At 44.0% G+C, this 19,108-nt stretch overlaps 1 long non-coding RNA gene and 1 other non-coding gene across 15 annotated transcripts in view; both read left to right on the top strand.

Annotated features, from left to right (window-relative positions):
• Positions 1-19,108, top strand: part of LOC103348448 (uncharacterized) — a 312,164-nt gene that overhangs the window by 167,547 nt on the left and 125,509 nt on the right. For all 14 annotated transcript variants that reach the window (XR_016224714.1, XR_016224711.1, XR_016224710.1 and 11 more), the window contains 2 exons: positions 13,049-13,105; positions 13,677-13,743. This is a non-coding gene — a long non-coding RNA (uncharacterized LOC103348448). The remainder of the gene's footprint in view (positions 1-13,048; positions 13,106-13,676; positions 13,744-19,108) is intronic.
• Positions 5,265-5,427, top strand: LOC127491431 (U1 spliceosomal RNA). Its single transcript, XR_007920091.3, has one exon. It is a non-coding gene; the product is annotated as a U1 spliceosomal RNA (small nuclear RNA).

Below are 19,108 nucleotides of genomic sequence, written 5' to 3'. Positions count from 1 at the left end.
TGCTCAAGATTGCATTGGAGATTGGGGCTCTTTGAGGCTCTATGTGAATTTTAGTATTGTTTTTCTATTTCTCTCCTAAAATACTACTAGAATTTTGCTAGAAATTGCATTGAACCTGTAGGTCGCTTTGGGTGGTATGGACATTTTAACAAAAGTAATTCTTCAAATCTATGAACATAGGATATCTTTCCATTTTCCATTTCTTCTTCCATTTCTTTCTTTCTTTCTTTTTTTTTTTTTTTTTTTTTGACAGGCAAAGTGGACAGTGAGAGACAGAGAGAAAGGTCTTCCTTTTCCCTTAGTTCACCCCACAATGGCTGCTGTGGCCGGCGTACCGCGCTGATCCGAAGCCAGGAGCCAGGTGCTTCTCCTGACCTCCCATGCGGGTGCAGGGCCCAAGGACCTGGGCCATCCTCCACTGCACTCCCGGGCCATAGCAGAGAGCTGGCCTGGAAGAGGAGCAATCAGGACAGAATTTGGTGCCCCGATCGGGACTAGAACCCAGGGTGCCGGCACCGCAGGTGGAGGATTAGCCTACTGAGCCATGGCACTGGCCTCTTCTTCCATTTCTTTAGTCAAAGTTTTATGGTTTTCAGTGTGCAGATCTATTACTTCCTTGGTTAAGTTTATTCCTAAGTAGCTTTTTTTTTTTTTTTGAGGCTATTGTAAATGGAATTGTTTTCTTGTTTTCTTTTTCAAATAGTTCATTGCTAGTGTATAGAAACACTACTGATTTTGGAATGCTGATTTTGTTTACTAAAACTTTTCTGAATTCATTTATTCTAACAATATTTATGTGGAGTCTTTAGGGCATCCTACATGCATCTTGATGCAAACAGAGACAATTTTGATCCTTTTCTAATTTGGATGCCTTTTATTTCTTTTTCTTGCCTAATTACCCTGGCTACATTGAGTAGAAGTGGTGAGAATGGGTATCTTTGCCTTATTACCAAACTTAGCAGAAAAACGTTCAGCTTTTTGCCATAGAGTATGAAGCTTGTTTGCTGTGAGCTCATTGCATAGGACCTTTCTTATGCTGAAGTACACTCCTGTATCTAATTTGTTGAGTATTTTTTTAATCATGAAAGGCTGCTGCATTTTGTCAAATGCCTTTTCTGCATTTGCTGAGATGATTATTTGACTTTTATCCTTCAGTTTGTTAATATGATATTTCACATTTAGTGCTTTGCATATGTTGAATCATTCTTGCATCCCAGGGATAAATCCTATTTGGTCATGGTGTATGAGCCCTTAAATGTGTTGCTGAATTTGGTCTGGTAGTTGACAATTTTTGTAGCTATATTCATAGGGATATTGTTCAGTAACTCTCTTTCCTTGTAGTGTCCTTGTCTGGCTTTGTTATCAGGTCATGCTGGTTCATGAAATGAATTTGCAAGTGTTCCTTCCTCTTCAGTTTTTTGGAAGAGTTTGAGAAGAATTTGCAATTATTCTTCCTTAAACATTGGTAGAGATTTTTGATTAGTGACTCAGTCTCCTTCCTCTTTAGTAGTCTGTTCAGATTTTCTACTTTTCATGTTTCAGCCTAGGTTGCGTATTTCTAGATATTTATCCATTTCTTCTAGGATATCAGTTTGTTGGCATAGTGTATAACCTATCTTGTAGTCTCTTCCGATCCTTTGTACTTATGTGATATCAACTATGTCTCTAACTTACGACTTTGAGTCTTCCTCTTTTTCTTTTTCTTAGTCTAGCTAAAGATTTATCAAATCTGGGGCTGGCACTGTGGCGTAGAGGGTTAAGCTGCTGCCTGCAGTGCTGGCATCCTATATGGGCGCCAGTTCTGATCCAGCTCTCTGCTATGGCCTGGGAAAGCAGTAGAGGATGGCTCAAGTGCTTGGGCCCCCAGACCCGTGTGGGAGACCTGGAACAAGCTCCAGGCTCCGGGCTTCGGGTAGGCCCAGCTCTGGCAATGCAGCCATTTTGGGAGTGAACTAGCAAGTGGAAGATCTCCTTCTCTCTCTCTCTGTAACTCTGCTTTTCAAATAAGTAAATAAATCTTTAAAAAAGTTATCAAATCTGTTTATCTTTTAAAAATCCCTACTTTTAGTTTAATTGATCTTTTTGTTGTTTTTCTGGTATCTATTTCCTTTATTTCTTCTTTGGTCTTTATTATTTCCTTCTTTCTGCTGACTTTGATCTTAGTCTTTTTTGTTTGTTTCTTCAAGTATAAAATTATGTTGTTTTGATCTTTATTTTTCGCTAATGTAGTTCTCTATCATCATAAACTTCCCTCTTAAATAACTTTTGTTAATTCCCCTAAGTTATTGTGCTGTTTCAGTTTTCATTTGTCTCAATATTTTTGATTTGTTTTTTGCTTATTCTTTGGCTCACTGGTTGTTCAAGAATGTGAGAGTGTGTTGTTTAATTTCTGCATACTTGTGAATTTTCCTCTCATTACTGAATTCTTAGTTTCATGCCACTGTGGTCAGAGAATTACTTGATAATTTTAGTGTTCTTAAATTTGTTGACTTATTTTGTGGCCTACCATATAATCTAACCTGGAGAATATTTCATGTGCATTTGAAAATAATGTATTATGTTGTTCTTGTATGGAATGTTCTGTGTATTTCTTTTGGGTTTATTTGGTCTGTAGCATTGTTCAACTCTTCTGTTTCCTTTTTGACATTGACTTTTTTCTGGATTATGTGCCCATTGTTGAAAATGGGATATTGAGGTCCTGTACTATTATTGTATTGCTCTCTATTTCTCCTTTCGTTTCTTAATATTAATATATTTAGTTATTCCAATGTTGGGTGCATTTATATTAATTTTTCTATCTTACTGATTGACTCCTTTGTCATTATATATTGTGATTTTCTGTTTCTGGTGAGTTTTTAAACTTTAAGCTATTTCATCAGCTGTAAGATTAGCCCTCTCTGCTCTCTTGGTTACCATTTGCATGGAATATCTTTTTCATTCCCTTGACTTTTTTTTTGCCAGGCAGAGTTAGACAGTGAGAGCAAGAAACAGAGAAAAAGGTCTTCCTTCTGTTGGTTCACCCCCCAAATGGTCACTACAGCTGGTGCGCTGCGCCAATCCGAAGCCAGGAGCCAGGTGCTTCCTCCTAGTGTCCCATGTGGGGGCAGGGCCCAAGCACTTGGGCCATTCTCCACTGCCTTCCTGGGCCACAGCAGAGAGCTGGACTGGAAGAGGAGCAACCGGGACAGAATCCAGCACCCCGAATGGGATTAGAACCTGAGGTGCCAGCGCCATAGGTGGAGGATTAGCCAAGTGAGCCGCGTTGCCAGCCCATTCCCTTGACTTTTAGCTTATGTGTATCCTTCAAGCAAAGTGAATTTCTTGTGGGCAGTATATAGTTCTTGTTTCTTTTAACCTACTCAGTTGCTGTATATTTTTTATTAGAGAATAGAATCCATTTATACTTTTTTTTTAATTTGACAGCTAGAGTTATAGACAGTGAGAGAGAGAGACAGAGAGAAAGGTCTTCCTTCCGTTGGTTCTACCCCCAAATGGCTGCTACAGCCGGCGTGCTGCGCTGATCCAAAGCCAGGAGCCAGGTGCTTCTTCCTGGTCTCCCATGCAGGTGCAGGGGCCCAAGTACTTGGGCTATCCTCCACAGCCTTCCCTGGGCCACAGCAGAGAGCTGGACTGGAAGAGGAGCAACCAGGACTAGAACCCAGCACCCATATGCGATGCCAGTGCTGCAGGCAGAGGATTAACCAAGTGAGCCACGACGCCGGCCCCTCCCTTATACTTTTATTTCCTCTGTTTAACATTTCCTCCACCTGTGGCGCCAGCACCTCAGGTTCTAGTCCCAGTCGGGGTGCTAGATACTGTCCCGGTTGCCGAGTTCACAAAGTGGATGGCTTGGTGCTTGGAATTATGTCCTTTTCCTCCAATCTGCCAGAGTCCCCAAATGCATGCATCCTGTCTTTGTTTTATAGCTGAGTTCAGTAGGAGAGAGAGGGTAGTGTGTACTTTTTTCCATCTCACGGTGGAAACCAGAAAGCCTGCATTCACTCTGTCTTCCAAACACTTGTTGGCACTTGATGCATCCACCAGGAAGTGTTTCATTGTCTTCGTGAAATCCTGCGTTTGTTGTAAGCTCCATATGGGGTTTTGTCAGAGTGGTTAAGAGCCTGGGCTCAGATCCAGGCCCTGCTCTCAGTGCCGGCCTCCTGCTCACGTGCGCTCTGCGGCAGCAGGTGATGGCTCAAATGGTTAGGTTCCTGCCACCTGAGGGGGAGACCCACGATTAAGTTATTGCTCCTGACTTCAGCCTGGTCATTTGGGAAGTGAACTAGTGGATGGGAGATCTTTAAATTTTGACTATTTTTTTCTTGGTTTTCTTGCCTGGTGTGACTGGGTTTCTTTTAGTTTAATTTAAAGATCTTAGGATTCTTTGATAATGGGTATATATTAAAAATATGGAGGTCAGCACCGTGGCTCACTAGGCTAATCCTCCACCTGCGGTGCTGGCACCCCGGGTTCTAGTCCTGCTTGGGGCGCTGGATTCTGTCCCGGTTGCTCCTCTTCCAGTCCAGCTCTCTGCTGTGGCCTGGGGGTGCAGTGGAGGATGGCCCAAGTGCTTGGGCCCTGCCCGTGCATGGGAGACCAGGAGGAAACACTGGCTCCTGGCTTCGGATCGGCACAGCATGCCAGCCGTAGCAGCCATTTGGGGGGTGAACCAATGGACCAACGGAAGGAAGACCTTTCTCTCTGTCTCTCTTTCTCTCTCACTGTCTAACTCCGCCTGTCCAAAAAAAAAAAAAAAAAAAAAAAAAAAAAGGAAGAATGGGGCTGGCTCTGTGATGTTGTAGGTTAAGCCTCTGCCTGCGGCACAGGCATCCCATATGGGTGCTGGTTTGTGTCTCGGTGGTTCTTCTTCCTATTTGGTTCTCTGCTTAAGGCCTGGGAAAGCAGTGGAAGATGGCCCAAGTGGTTGGGCCCCTGCCCCCACACAGGAGACCTGGAAGAAACTCATGGCTCCTTGCTTCTGGCTCCTGGCTTTAGATTGGCCCAGCTCCGCCCATTGCAGTCATTTGGGGAGTGAACCAGTAGATGGAAGACCTTTTTCTCTGTCCCTCTCTGTCTGTAACTGTATCTCTCAAAAAAATAAATAAAATCTTTTTAAAAATATGGAGGAATGAAGAAGTTCAGGTTGATTAGAAATCTGCTGTTCTGTTTCTTGAGCTTGTTGGTTTTCAATAAGATTTTCTGCAATTCTAAAAGAATAGCTAAGTCTCTCCCTTCACAATAAGCAAATCAATTAAGTGCTATGGATCCTTATCTGGCAGGCGAGGTCCCAGGATCACAAAGGTTGCTTCTCCAGGGCAAGGCTCATCCACTGCACCACAGATGTGCCAACCCTGCGATTTCCCCAACTATGGGAAACTCGGCTGCATAACTTGTGGTAGTGGGGGACTGCGTTCATGCTTTCTCCTAAAAAAAATTTATTAAAACGTGCTGTGGTTTGGATGTCAGTTTGCATGTCCCTCCCAAGGCCCATGTGCTAAAGATCTGGTCCCCAAAGTCTATGTTAATGGATTAATGGTTAATGGTGGCATTAGGTAGCAACTTAACCCATTGGTGATGTCTTGAGAAGTGATGAGCTTGGACTGGGTGTCAGGGTGGGGCCTCATTATTTGAGTCATGGTGGCTTTACAAGGAGAGACCACATCGGTGTGGACTCCATGCACTACTTTCTGCTTCCTGGCCCGCAGTGGAGCCAGTGCTCTGTTCTCCACCATGGCTGCCTTTAGCAAATGCTGAACTAATGTGACTGCTCCATCGTGGACTGTAAACCTCCCAAACCCCCTTCCTTCATAAGTAGGACTTTCTGGGGTTTAGTGATAGTGAGGAAAAGCTGCCTAAAACCAAAAGTATTTTATTTGTTCATACTATGATAATAAAAAATCCTTTACATCTATATATTGCTTTTATGCCTCAAGGTTGGTTCTTTTCTTGAAATTGATCATCATAGCTTTCCCCCTTATGCATCGACATCTACCATGTTTCCTTTTAAAAATAATTACTTTTATATTACTTTCTTTGGGATTTTTGTCACCCCACATTGCTAGTTATCTAAGTATGATCTTGAAAGTTGTCTTCATAATTCTGAAATCTTTCCTGGGTAAAATTACCCAGTCTCATTTTTAGACTAGTACTCAGCCAAAAGAGTTGGTCATCTCCGAATTTCTTCTCTTAACAGATTGTCATCAGCGTGAACGTTCAGCTTAATGCCTGCATGACATACAGGTGAAGCTGGAGTCTGGGACTTGATTTTATCCACACGTACGCTGCTTTTAACTTTAACTTTTTATTAACAAAGCTACTATGAAAGCAAAGTGTTTTCTGTTGCCAATTTAACTTCTTTAATTAAAAATGAAAGTTATAAAGTAGTAGTGCCATGGGTGAAGTTCTCATATCATCAGAACGGGGAAGATGGGTTTAAAATTAAAACTGTTGGCATCGTGGTGACTGCAGCACAGCGTCAGGAGCTTTGACACTTTAATGGAAAACGGATACCAATGCCTTAAACTCTTCTAGTATTACCTTTTAAACAAAATCATAAAACTATAAGAGGCATGACTATGAGAAAGGCACTGATGAAAGCAGAGGGTGCCTTGGGAAGATGGGAGTTGGAAAGATTAAAGCATGAATACTCGGGGTTTCAAGTTCTAAACGAATGTGTGTCCCTGCTCTTAAACGAGGTCAGGCAGAGCAGAATTCCGCCTCACTCTTAGCAGCCTCACAAAGTGGGCAGGTGTCGACACAAACGACTATTCTGGAATGTGCTGAACCCTATTGCAGCCAAGCCCAGGGAGCACCCTGATTACTCTCTGTGTGCCAGCTGGATGGCTCGAGGAGTTAGTTTTTTGTGCCTACAATGCAAAATACTTCGAAGATTTTTTTTTTGAGTCTTAAGATCCCTCCCTTCAATGTCGAATTCTATCAGAAATTATCTTTTATTTATTTATTTATTTTTTGACAGGCAGAGTGGACAGTGAGAGAGAGAGAAAGGTCTTCCTTTTCCATTGGTTCACCCCTCAATGGCCGCTGCGACTGGTGCGCTGTGGCCGGTGCACCACGCTGATCTGAAGCCAGGAGCCAGGTGCTTCTCCTGGTCTCCCATGTGGGTGCAGGGCCCGAGCACTTGGGCCATCCTCCACTGCACTCCCGGGCCACAGCAGAGAGCTGGCCTGGAAGAGGAGCAACCGGGACAGAATCTGGCGCCCCAACCGGGGCTAGAACCCGGGGTGCCGGCACCACAGGCGGAGGATTAGCCTATTGAGCTGTGGCGCCACCCCAGAAATTATCTTTTCAAACATAGTTGCTCATCTATGATGAGCTCTCCCTGTATCTGTTGGGATTAGCGTATCTGTCATACTTGTTCAGCTCATCCAATGCAATGTCCAACATTTTATAGAATTGTGTTCCTTTCCACCAGAAAAAGCCAAATGCTATCCCCGACATGGTTCATAAAATATTAACAGATTTCTCCAATATAAGTTTTATACACAAGAGGTATTTCAGGCATATAAAATGTTCCATCTATAAAGACTTTCACACAAAAATATCTGGGGCTTGAAACTCACAGTAAAAGCGTAATAGTAAAACTGAATTAATTTCATGGTAATTTATCATCGTTAAGATTTAAAGTGGGAGGAGGCGAAGGATCTTTCTGTCAGGTCCCTTGCTCGTGTCTTCCAGTAAGAAGTGAAGGCTGAAAACAAACAGCAGGGTGGTGGTGTATGTGTGTCAGGCACCCCCTCCCCCAAGCCTATGGGCTGGTCCTTCTCAACGTATTTGGCCAAGGTTGTAGACATTGAGGCCCAACAACACTGACACTTCCAGAAGGTTTGGTTCTGAGATGAAGCTTCTGCGGCTGACAGAGTGGACCTCCCGCGATTGACAGCCACCCGCTGGAGCGGCTGCCCAGGGCGAGCAGGACTCCGTGGCCTGCTGGACTGCAGGGCCCAGAAGGCTGGAGGCAGCCCCGCTCCTCCCCGGTCAGACCCTGTTGCTCAGTCTGCCATGTATCAGGAAGGGGCCGTGGGGCCCATCCATCCTGGCCATCTCTGGCGGAGCAGGGCTGCCACAAACAGTAACCCCTGCGTGGGCTGTTGAGTAGGTAGCAGGAGTTTTCCCACGGTCTCCCGCATCACTCACTACGCTACTTCATAAAACAATCTGGTAGGAAACTTTCCCTCTTTAGACCACCTTCCAGGCTGGGTGGGAAATCATCGACCCTCTCACCTGCCTGTCTCTGCAGAGGACACACATGTCCTGCTAAGGCATCCTTTTATGTTTTAAGCAGCTTTGTAGCTTTGTGTGTGTGGGTTTTCTAGGATTGTGCTTTGCTTCATTTTCCCCATGTGATTCATTAGTATTTCTCCTGTTGTAGAAGGTTATCATTAATAACCACATTAATAGTCAGAAAAGCATCTACATTCGGGGCAGCAGTTATTCTACAGGAAATTAGGTTAGTTGCTTTCATGTCTAACCTCATTTCCCTGGACTTTTAATTTTTTTCCCATTCTTGAACTTGCTTTATTGTTTTTATATGTTTATATATTGAAATACACACTCTCTGCAAAATCTTAAGAAAATCCTGAACAATGAAAAGAGGTTAGCAAAGACTGCCCATTATTCTGCTCCCTGGAGACAGCCTCCCTTCTAGTTTGAATTTAGTCTTTCTGGCCCTCTTTAGGTGACTAGAAATACCACTGTCTGCATGTGGTCTACATGTGATCCAGCACTACGCCCTCTCCTTAGGATGCTCCCACCTCCCTTGCCCAGACGACTCAGCCAACACACTGGCATGGTCCAACTTTTAATTTTATGACCACAAACCACAGAGGGGCCCTGAGCACAGCTGAAGTAATGCAACCCCATTGCCCCAGTTGGTGGACTCCGCCACTCCTCAGAATCGCCAGTTTACGCCTTCTCATCTCTCGTCCAGCCTTTAACACCCTTTCCTTTCCTCGTGTTTGGATGATGACCCTGTTTCCTATTTCACTGAGAAAACAGAAGTAATAAAACGAGGACTATCTCGCCACCCAGCCATCAACTCTAACCCAGCAGCACCCTCCCCAGCTACCATCAGCACCCCCCACTCATACATTTCCCTCAGCTCCCTAGGGTTTATCTCAACTCCTTCAATCCCAGAGGTATAAAAGCTATTATACTCTCTCCCACCTTGAAAACACTTCGGGGCGTGTGTTTGGTCTAGCAGCTAAGATGCTTGCAGCCAGTGTTGGTGTGCCTGGGTTTGAATTCCAGTTCCACTCCCAATTATAGCTTTCTGTGGGACATGGCAGGTGATGGCTCAGATAGTTGCCTGCCGCTCACATGGGAGACCTGGATTGAATTTCTGGCCCCTGGCCTCACCCTGGCCCAGCCTCAGCTGTTGGAGGCATTTGGAAAGTAAACCAGTAGATGGGAATTGTCCCTTTCTCTCTGTCTCACACACACACACACACACACACACACACACACACAAATATTTCTTGTCCCATATCTCTCCCATCTATGACCACATTTCTTTGACTCTTTTTTATGGCATAATTTCTTAAGAGTTGCAGTTGACTTACCATTTCTAATCTGTATGGATTGTATTTTCTTGTTTTCTGTATTCTGGATGCACCAGCATTTGGGGCCTTGATCCTGGAGAGACTGTCTCTCCTAGGGCTAATTAATTCCTAGAGACAGCAAATAACGTCCCTTTGAGCATGCCTTTGATATATGAACCAACAAATCCAGAACCCATACCCCAAACCATCTCCTTTATCATACAAATTCCCACACACCAAGCTAATAAGCTCTCTGCCCCAGATGACCCCAGGGCCAGGAACCAGACAGCTAGGGACCAGTCCTAGAGCCCAGGACTAGCTGAAATTATTCAAATGATCCAGTCCTAGGCTCGGTCAGGGCACCTGCCCTGCCTTATCCATCCTTCCTGTGAAAACCCCACCGAAGTTTCTGGGTCCTGCTCTGCCCTCTCCCCTTTGCCTCGTGACTGGCCTGGAACCGCGTGGACTACAAGGTGTGCTGTGCCTCCTGTTTCTCGGGAACTGAGAATAAACTTCTTCCTTCACAACAGTCGTTTCTGTGTCTGCCTGTCTTGTCGTGCCTGATCAACACAAAGCTCAGGCACCAACTGTAGAACTCCTCTTTGCTGCAATCAGACCTTTGTCCCCACCAGTCCTCTGAAATGGATCCTAGGAGAATGCCTGCATCTTGCCACATTCAGTGGTTACTTCTTGGTCCTTATGTCACCTGAGTTCCTGTGGATTTAGTAGATTTTTCAGGATCTCCTTTCTCAGCTGTCAGACTCTGGGTCTCCACACTGGCTGCTCCTTCTCAGGCTCCGCTGCCTGTCTTTCTCCTCTGTGTGCTCCAGTGCCATCTGGGTTCCATCCTCAGGCATCTTCACATCCCTGTCTACTCTGAGGCTGTGGGCAATCTCTGAGAGCCAGACTGAGAGAGACAGAGAGAGAGAGAGAGAGAGAGAGAGAGAGAGGGAGATCCCCTCCCCTGGCTCACTCTCCAAATGCCTGCAATGGCTCAGGCTGGGCTGACCCAAGTACTTGAGCCGTCACTGCTGCCGCTCAAGGTGTGCATTAACAGGAAGCTGCGACTGAGACTGAAGCTGCGACCCAAATCCAGGCGCTCTGATGTGGGATGCGGGTGTCCAAGCAGTGTTGCAATTGCTAGGCCAAATGCATGTAAATACCCTGTATTTCCTGATGGCTCCCAAGTTTTCACTTTTTCCTTTCTTATTATTAATCCTGTTTTTGATGGACAAATCATAATTTATGGGTACAATGTGATGCTTTTATAGATGTGTACAATGTGCAGTGATTCAGTTGAGCTAATTAGCATATCCATCACTTCACTTACCTATCATTTCTTACAGTGAGACACTTGGAATTTACCTGTAGTTATTATGAAATATGCAATATATTATTACTGACTACAGCCATCCTGCTGGGCAACAGATCTCAAAAACCGAATCCTCCCATCTGTCTGACACTTTTCAGCTCATTTTTATTGAGCTATGATTCACATAACATAAAATTAACCATTAATCACTTTAAAGTGAGCAATTCACTAGGTAGAGGTAATGGTGGTACAACATTTTGAATTGAATGCTTTAAAATGATTAATGTTCCACACTAAATGTTAGTGTATTTGCTCTTATGCCACCGTTGTCTCTCTCTAGGGCCAAGACTTTGGCACTGCCCCAGAAGGAAACCCTACGCCCATTCCCTCCTATCCAAAGCCCCTGGCAAGCACCGGTCTGCTCGCTCTCTGGATTCACCGGTTCTGAAAATATCAGACCAGTGGTGATTCCCAGTGTCCTGTCTGCAGCTGGGACCTCCCCCCTGTGTTTCTGTTTCGACACCTGTACACAACCACCTGCCCACCACCTTCTCCTCGTCCTCTCATTGATAAAGTAAAAAAGTGACATGTGTCCCCAGATAAGCTTTTGAGTTATTCCTTGTGCTCCCTGGATTTTTCCCATCTCAGGAAATAACATCAGCATCCACCCAGGTCCACACAAACAAAACTAGGAATTGTAAGTTATTTTTCATCTTCTGCATCTGTTCATCTTCAGTTCCTTCTCTTTGTCCATTCTGTTCTTCCCAGCAGACTCACACAGCAAAGCCAGGAGCTCTGGTGATGGTGAGAGGGAGGGAGTGATGAGACAGGCAGCTGGGAGGTAGACCTTGTACCCAGGAGACTCTGCTGCAGATTATCCGAGGAAAGAAAAGCTACTACATGCAGGCAGTTTCCATGTCAGAAGCTGCCATGGCATAGTCATGAACTTGATGGAGAGGGACCGACCACTGTAGTGGGTTTGAGCTGGTCACTGCAGGCAGCCATGGAACAGCCCCTCATGCCACCCCCACAGCCCAGTAGGAGCAGGCTTGTCCTACTGCCAGCCGGGCAGCTGTGTCCTCTCCCATCACAAGTCCATGTTGGTGTCTGGCCAGACTGAGGTCCCTCCAATGGTGGTCTCTGCAATTGTCTCTAACTAAGTGGATGTGTTTTGGCTGTAGAATGGTCACTCCTCATTCTGTCTGTTTTAAATGTGTTGCTGGTAAGTAAAGATTGAAACCAGGCAACCTTTTCCTTATGGAGTTTCAAGTCAAATATTTTCCATTTTACTATTCTTCAGACCCTTTGTATGTCAGCACGCTAAGTAGAATGGAAGAAAAGGGTCCTACGTCATATTGCTGGCATTTTTCTGTGCTAGATGTTGGGCAAAGAACTGTTAGCAATTAAGCATTGATTCCTTGTCCAAGAGATTTTGGAACTGAAAGCTTGACACCATAGGATATTTTGTGTGATTAAAGAAATTTGTTTTAGATCTATGTGAGAGCCAGAGAGAGAGAAAGCTCTCTGGTTTCCAATACAAATACCCACAATGACAAGGACTGGGCTGGGCTAGTGACCAGAGCTAGGAACTCAATCCAGGTCTCCCACATGGGCGGCAGAAACCCGATCACCTCAACAATCATTGCTGCATTGGCAGGAGGTAGGATCAGGAGCTGGAGTCAGGCGTCAAACCCAGGCGCTCCAGTATGGGACGTGCGTGTCTGACCCACAAGGCTAAGTGCCTGCCCTGACCATGGTCCAGGAAGGGGGAAATGTATGTTACCAGCTGCTTCTCTGGCAGGTTAGTTGGGCACCCAGGAAATAAAAGATTTAAGGGCATGGAAATGCAGAGCGCCCAATAAGGGTGGAAGGACTCAGCATACAGCATTGTAAACACTTAAAAAGAATAGAAACTTATTTTTAAACTGAAGAGTTAGCAATATTGTAAGTAAATTGGGTTGATTTTTTTAAAACCTACAGTAGATTTTATTTAAAACTGAATATTTAACAGTTTATTGGGTAAGCCTAGAGGCTTGAAATTACACGTCTATGAATTTGGGCCTTGTGTCTTTGACACCTTGGATCCTGTTCTCCTTCCTCTGCTATTTTTTAACTGCAACAGATGAGGGGCTCTGAAACCATCTGTTAACCTTTCTTTCTCCTTTTTTTAACCATGTAGAGTTGCTCAAGGCAAGAAGACCCAGAGCCAGCAAGACTGAAACAAAAAGCAAAGGAGGTGAGCACGGGGAGAGATCATTGGGTTTGACATTTCAAGGCTTGAGCCTATTAATTTTTTATGCCCTGCTACTTGTATATCGTTAATAAAAATCTGACGAAAAACTTTTTAGGATGTATTTGTTGCTTTGGCTTTGATCTTAATGTTTGCAAACTAATACATTAATACATGTGAAGCCTTGAGGAGTTTTTCTAAGAGAATATTTCCATACATTATATTTTCATTTCCATTTTCGGTAGCTGAGCCTCTGTGGGGTTGTTGATGGAAGTGGCATTAGATTTTGGTGGGAAATGTATCTCTTCGTGTGCTTAAATGTTACTTCCTACGCGTATGAAACCGTGTCATCAATATTTTACCTAAATTCTCTTCTGCAACAACCCATGTCTAAGATGTGCTGTCATTCTAAATGCCTCGTTGTAAAAAGATATGGGAAACACTACTCAGTTATTTGCAATAGTAAAGCCAGCCCCAAATCGTACAGCATGGCTTGCTGTCTGGTTGTTAACGTTTCACATGGATTAGGCTATAGAGATCAGCTGAACTGAATGTCATTATCTTTGCTTCCTTTTAGGTGCTTGGTCCCTTGTTGTGGCATCTGTGATTGAGTTGTGTGAAACTCAGCAGTGGAACCTAGCGGGGTAAGCACTTGGCCTGGCTAGTAGGCTGCCACTCGGGATGCCTGCATCCCATTTCTTGCTGACACGCGCCCTGGGAAGCAGTGGGGATGACTCAAGTACTTGGGTTGCTGCCATCCACTTGGGAGACCAGGATGGAGTTCCTGGTTCCTGGCTTCAGTCTGGCCCAGTTACAGCTGTTGCAGGCATTTGGACAGTGAAGCAGCCAGTGGGAGATCTCTTTCTATTTCTGTCTCTCTCTCTAAAAAAGTCAAGCAAGTTAAAATATGTAATCTTCTTACTTAACATGTTATACTCATATAAATGCTCCCCAAATACAAGATGCAGTCAGAATGTGACAAAACATTCACAAAAGCCTCCTGGCAGCCTTTGAGATTTGAGCAATTTATTGTATTTGAAAAGCTACTTTGTAAAATAGGTAGATAGGAAATTTGAATGATGACTTATTAAGAATGGTCACTAACCTGATTCCGAACACTGGGTGGTGACACGTAGGTGGAGAGGCTGAGGGAATGGCTCAAAAGTGTCTGTGAAGCACTTTGGAAACTTGTGATTTATACTGAGGATAATTCCACCTTCAATCGTTTTCAAATGTTTATCCCTGTAAGTAACACTGAAATATCTATCATTTTCTGACTTATGAGTGGTTAATTATTCAGATAAATGTTAACTACCTGTTTCTTAGAGGAGAGGGTATGGACCAAAAGCATGCTGTTCAGGAAAGCAAAATCAATTCACTGCGGTGACCATTAAAATAACCACCCATCAGAGTGACTGTTACGGAGATTCTTCTATTATTGTTGTAAAAAGAGATGAAATTGTTATGAAAATGGTTATTTCTTAGATCCACTAGAGGGAGTCTTGCTGTACAGATGTGTATTTTTTAATGGAAAACATTTGTTTGTCATTGAGTTAGTAAATACATGTGTGGCAATAGTATTATCAAAATTCAACAGCTATGATAGTTTGTGTCCTGCTCTTTATTTATGAATGCTGCTGGGTGACAGAGGGAAGTGCCCTATTCTTTCATGCATTTGTCCTACTTCTTTCTCTCTCTTCTAATGTCATTCCTTAATTTTCTAATTCTGCCTACTGTCCTGGGGCAATTTTGATATGCAAATAAGCCTCAGCATTCAAAAATTGAAGCTTTTGAGATTCTGGCTTTCATTTTTTTTTTTTTTTTAAAGACTCTATGTTTGGTACAGGAGACCCAGGACAGGGAATAAACGATTGCAACTAGCTTTCTATTGCAGCTTCAGTAACAGGTCTTCTTCCAACTCAGAATCTGCCCCCATGCCTCCTGGGTCTCCCCAGATCAGTGCTCTGATTCTGGGGGCGCACTGAAGAAGGCAGAGAAGAAGCTTCACCTTTGGTGCTAAAGGATACCTTCCCAGACAGGAGATTTCTTCTTATTTCCGTCTCCCATGGAACAAGCGTAATAAGAAGCTTTGTAGTAGAATGTGTTTTATTTTTCAAATCTTAAAGTTGGATGCATTTTAAGAAATACCAAAAAGCGTAGCACTGTGCTCATCTTCCTCACCTCTCCTGCTACTTCTTAGAGTGATCACTTCAGTAAATAGAATTTTAATTGAGGAAAAATTTTAGATACAGCAAAATATCCTGACTGTAAGTCTTTGAACCAGCTGGTCTTAGTCAATTCGTGTTGCTGTGTAACTGCCACCACACTCAAGGTATAGGTCATTGTGTCAGCCCTGAAAATACCTTCATGCCCCTTATTGTCATTCTATACAGAAAAGCAAAATTAATTCAACATTTAATCCATTCAGTGATCCCTAATTAGCGTGACTGCTATGGAAATACCTTTTAACATTGTTCCAAAAAAGGTGAAATAGTTACAAATATGCTTATATTTTAGATCCCCTGGAGGGAGTAATGAAATCCAGTTGATCAGCTTTTTCTTCTATCTCTTGCTTGCAATGTCATTATCTAAGGAACCCAAGGTCACTAAGATTTACTCTCTTGTCTGAGAGTTTTACAGTTTTACTTTATACATTTAGGTGTATGATCCATTTTGAGTTAAAGCTTGTGTATGGTGTGAGGTAAGGGTTCCTAGGTATCTTTTTGCATGTGGCTATCCACTTGTCCCAGAACCATTTGCTGCAAAGACTTCTTTGAGGCCAGCATTATGGTACAGTGAGTTAAACCACCACTTGTGATGCTGGCATCCCATATGAACAAGAGTTCAAGTCCCAGCTGCTCCACTTCCCATCCAGCTCCCAGCTAATGTGCCTGGAAAAGCAGAAGAAGATGGCCCACATGCCTGGGCTCCTGCCACCCATGTGGGAGACCTAGAAATGGTTCTAGGTTCTATGTTCCTGCCTTTGGCCTGGCCCATTCCTGGCCATTGTGACCATTTGGGGACTGAACCAGCAGATGAAAGATATCTTCTCTCACATGCACTCTCTGTCTCTCACTCCATCTCTCTAACTCTTTCAAATAAACTAATTAAAGAAAAGTCTGTTTTTTTTTTTTTTTCTCATTGCACTGTCTTGGCTGTCTTGGTACTGTTGTAAAAACTCAGCTGACCAGGAAAGTAAAGGCTTTTTTCTGGATTTTGAATTATCTTCCATTGATGTAAATGTGTATCCGTATACCAATACCATCATGTCTTTATTAAAGGAGCTTTGTAGAAGAAAGTTTTGAAATCAGGGTGCATAAGTTCTCCAACTTTGTACTTCATTTTTCCAGATTCTTTTAGCTTTATGTCCTTTGTATTTCTATATGAATGTAAGATCAGTTTGTCAATTTCTGCTCAAAAAATGCACCAACTGGGATATTATTATTATTATTATTATTATTTTAGAGAGGGGCCAGTGCTGTGGCAAAGCAGGTAAAGCTGCTGCCTGCGGTGCTGGCATCCCACATGGGTGCCAATTCGAGTCTCAGGTGCTCCACTTCTGGTCCAGCTCTCCGCTATGGCCGGGGAAAGCAGTAGAAGATGACCCAAGTCCCTGCACCCATATGGGAGACCCGGAAGAAGCTCCTGGCTCCTGGCTTTAGATTGGCGCAGCTCTGGCCATTGAGGCCAGTTGGGGAGTGAACCAGCAGATGGAAGACTTCTCTCTCTGTCTCTACCTCTCTCTGTAGCTCTTTCAAATAAATAAAATAAATCTTTTTTTAAAAAAAGGAAGTTGAGCAGCAGTGACTCAAACCCTCATTCAGATGGAATACCATCATTGCAGGCAGCAAGCAGCTTAACTCGCTGTGCCGCAACGCTGGCCCCATTTGGTCCAATTTGAGTGTGTTTTTCTGATGGGATTCTAACTGATGCAAAGAGAACATAGATGATGACTACCTGCTGTATTGGGTCATGGAATCTTAGCTCTTTTCTTTTTAAGATTTATTTATTTCTTTGAAAGTCAGAGTTATAGAGAGAGAGAGAAGGAGAGATAGAAAGAGAGAGAGAGAGACAGATCTTCCATCTGCGGGTTCACTCCCCAGATGGCCACAATGGCCTGGGCTGAGACAGGCCAAAGCTAGGAGCCAGGAACTTCTTTTGGGTCTCCCACAATGGATGACAGGGACCCAAGCACTTGGGCCATCTTCCACTGCCTTTCTCAGGCCATTAGCAGGGAGCTGGATCAGATGTGGAGTAGCCGGGACATGAATTGGTGCACCTATGGGATACCAGCATTTCAGGCAGTGGCTTTACCTGCTATGCCAAAACACCAGCCCCAGAATCTTAGTTCTTAAAGCACATAATTTTACCATGCAGGCAAAGTATTTTTATCTTTTGCAATCTGTGTAAAAGTTATAAGTTCTAGGGCTGGTGTTGTAGTGCCTGGTTAACCTGCTGCCTGCAGTGCCAGCATCCCATATGGGAACTCTGGTTCGAGTCCCGGCTGTTCTACTTCTGATCCACCTCCCTGCTTATGCTCTTGGGAAGACAGTGGAAGATGGCCCAAGTGTCTGGGTCCCTTCCAGCCACAAGGGAGACCAGGATGGAGTTCCCAGGCAGTGACCCCACCCGCTATGCCACCACACCAGGCTCAATACATAAATATTTAAAAGATTAAGGTCTATTACTCTATTACCATTCTTCTCCTCTTCTTTTTAGAGGACTCATATTTTCCTATTATTTCACAGTAATTTTTGGTCGTACAAGAGTACTTCAGGGGCCGACACTGGCATAGTAGGCCAAGCTTCCATCTGAACCACCGGCATTCCACATGGATGCCGGTTTAAGTCTCCGTCACTCTTCTTCTGATCCAGCTCTCTGCTATAGCCTGGAAAAGCAGTAGAGGATGGCCCAAGTACTTGAGTTCCTGCACCCATGTAGGAGACCCGGAATAAGCTCCTGGGTCCTGGCTTCGGATCAACCCAGCTCCAGCCGTTGTAGTCATTTGGGGAGTGAACTAGTTGATGGAAGACCTTTCTCTGTCTCTCCGTCTCTCTGTCTGTAACTCCAGCTCTAAAATTAAATAAATAAAATCTTTAAAAAGAAACCCAGTACTTCAAAAAGTTCCAGGAGGGGCAGGCGTGGTGGTGTAGCAGGATGAGCTGCAGCTTGGGATACCTACGTCCCATGTTGAATTGTTGGCTTGAGACCTGGCTACTCTGCTTCTGTTCCAGTTCCCTGCTAATGTGCCTGGGAAGTAGCAGATGGTGGCTCCAGTACTTGATTCCCTGCCACTCACATAGGAGATCTGGATGGAGTTCCTGGCTCCTGGCTTTGACCTGTAATAGCTCTGGCTGTTGTGGCCATTTGAGGAATGAACCAGCAATGGAAGATCTCTCTCTCTCTCTCTCTCTCTCTCTCTCTCTCTCCCTCCCTCTCTCCCTCTCCCCCTTTCTCCCTCTCTCCCTCTCTCCCTCAGTCTCTCTGGTACTTTGACTTTCAAATAAATAAAATGTTTTAAAAGTTCCTGGAAATGGAATTAAAATATAGATTTATTTGTCTATTTTTAAAAAAAGTATGCATAATTTTCTATAATACACATTTTCCAGTAACTTTTTGAAGTACACTTGTAGAGGTCTTTACAGGGCTCCCAAGTGAGGTGCTGTAACCAGCACTGCATTGGACTGAATTATCTGGGCCTAACCCTGAGTCTCTTTGTGACCTTGAGACTTTAGCTGACAATGCTTCAGGGTGGTGGTACCTTGTTACTGACCACAGACCAAGCAGGAAGGGTCTCATCAGATGAACAGAAATAAACTCAGTTCTTGAGTAGTTTTGTTTTTAGCCACAAGGAGTTCAAAGAATCAACTGTGGGTACATCTGCTGCTTCTTCTGGACTGATATCCCTAATGCCAGGGCCATGTCCTCGTTCAGTTTGTGTTGCCAGCAGCCAGTCCAGAGGCTGCCAGTAGCAAGAGTGGAAAGACGATTTGTATAATGAAGGAAACT

This window comes from Oryctolagus cuniculus, chromosome 18 (assembly GCF_051225735.1).
Source record: "Oryctolagus cuniculus isolate XC-2025 breed Fujian yellow rabbit chromosome 18, ASM5122573v1, whole genome shotgun sequence".
Taxonomy (NCBI): domain Eukaryota; kingdom Metazoa; phylum Chordata; class Mammalia; order Lagomorpha; family Leporidae; genus Oryctolagus; species Oryctolagus cuniculus.
This window is presented reverse-complemented; position numbering and strand designations above follow the sequence as displayed.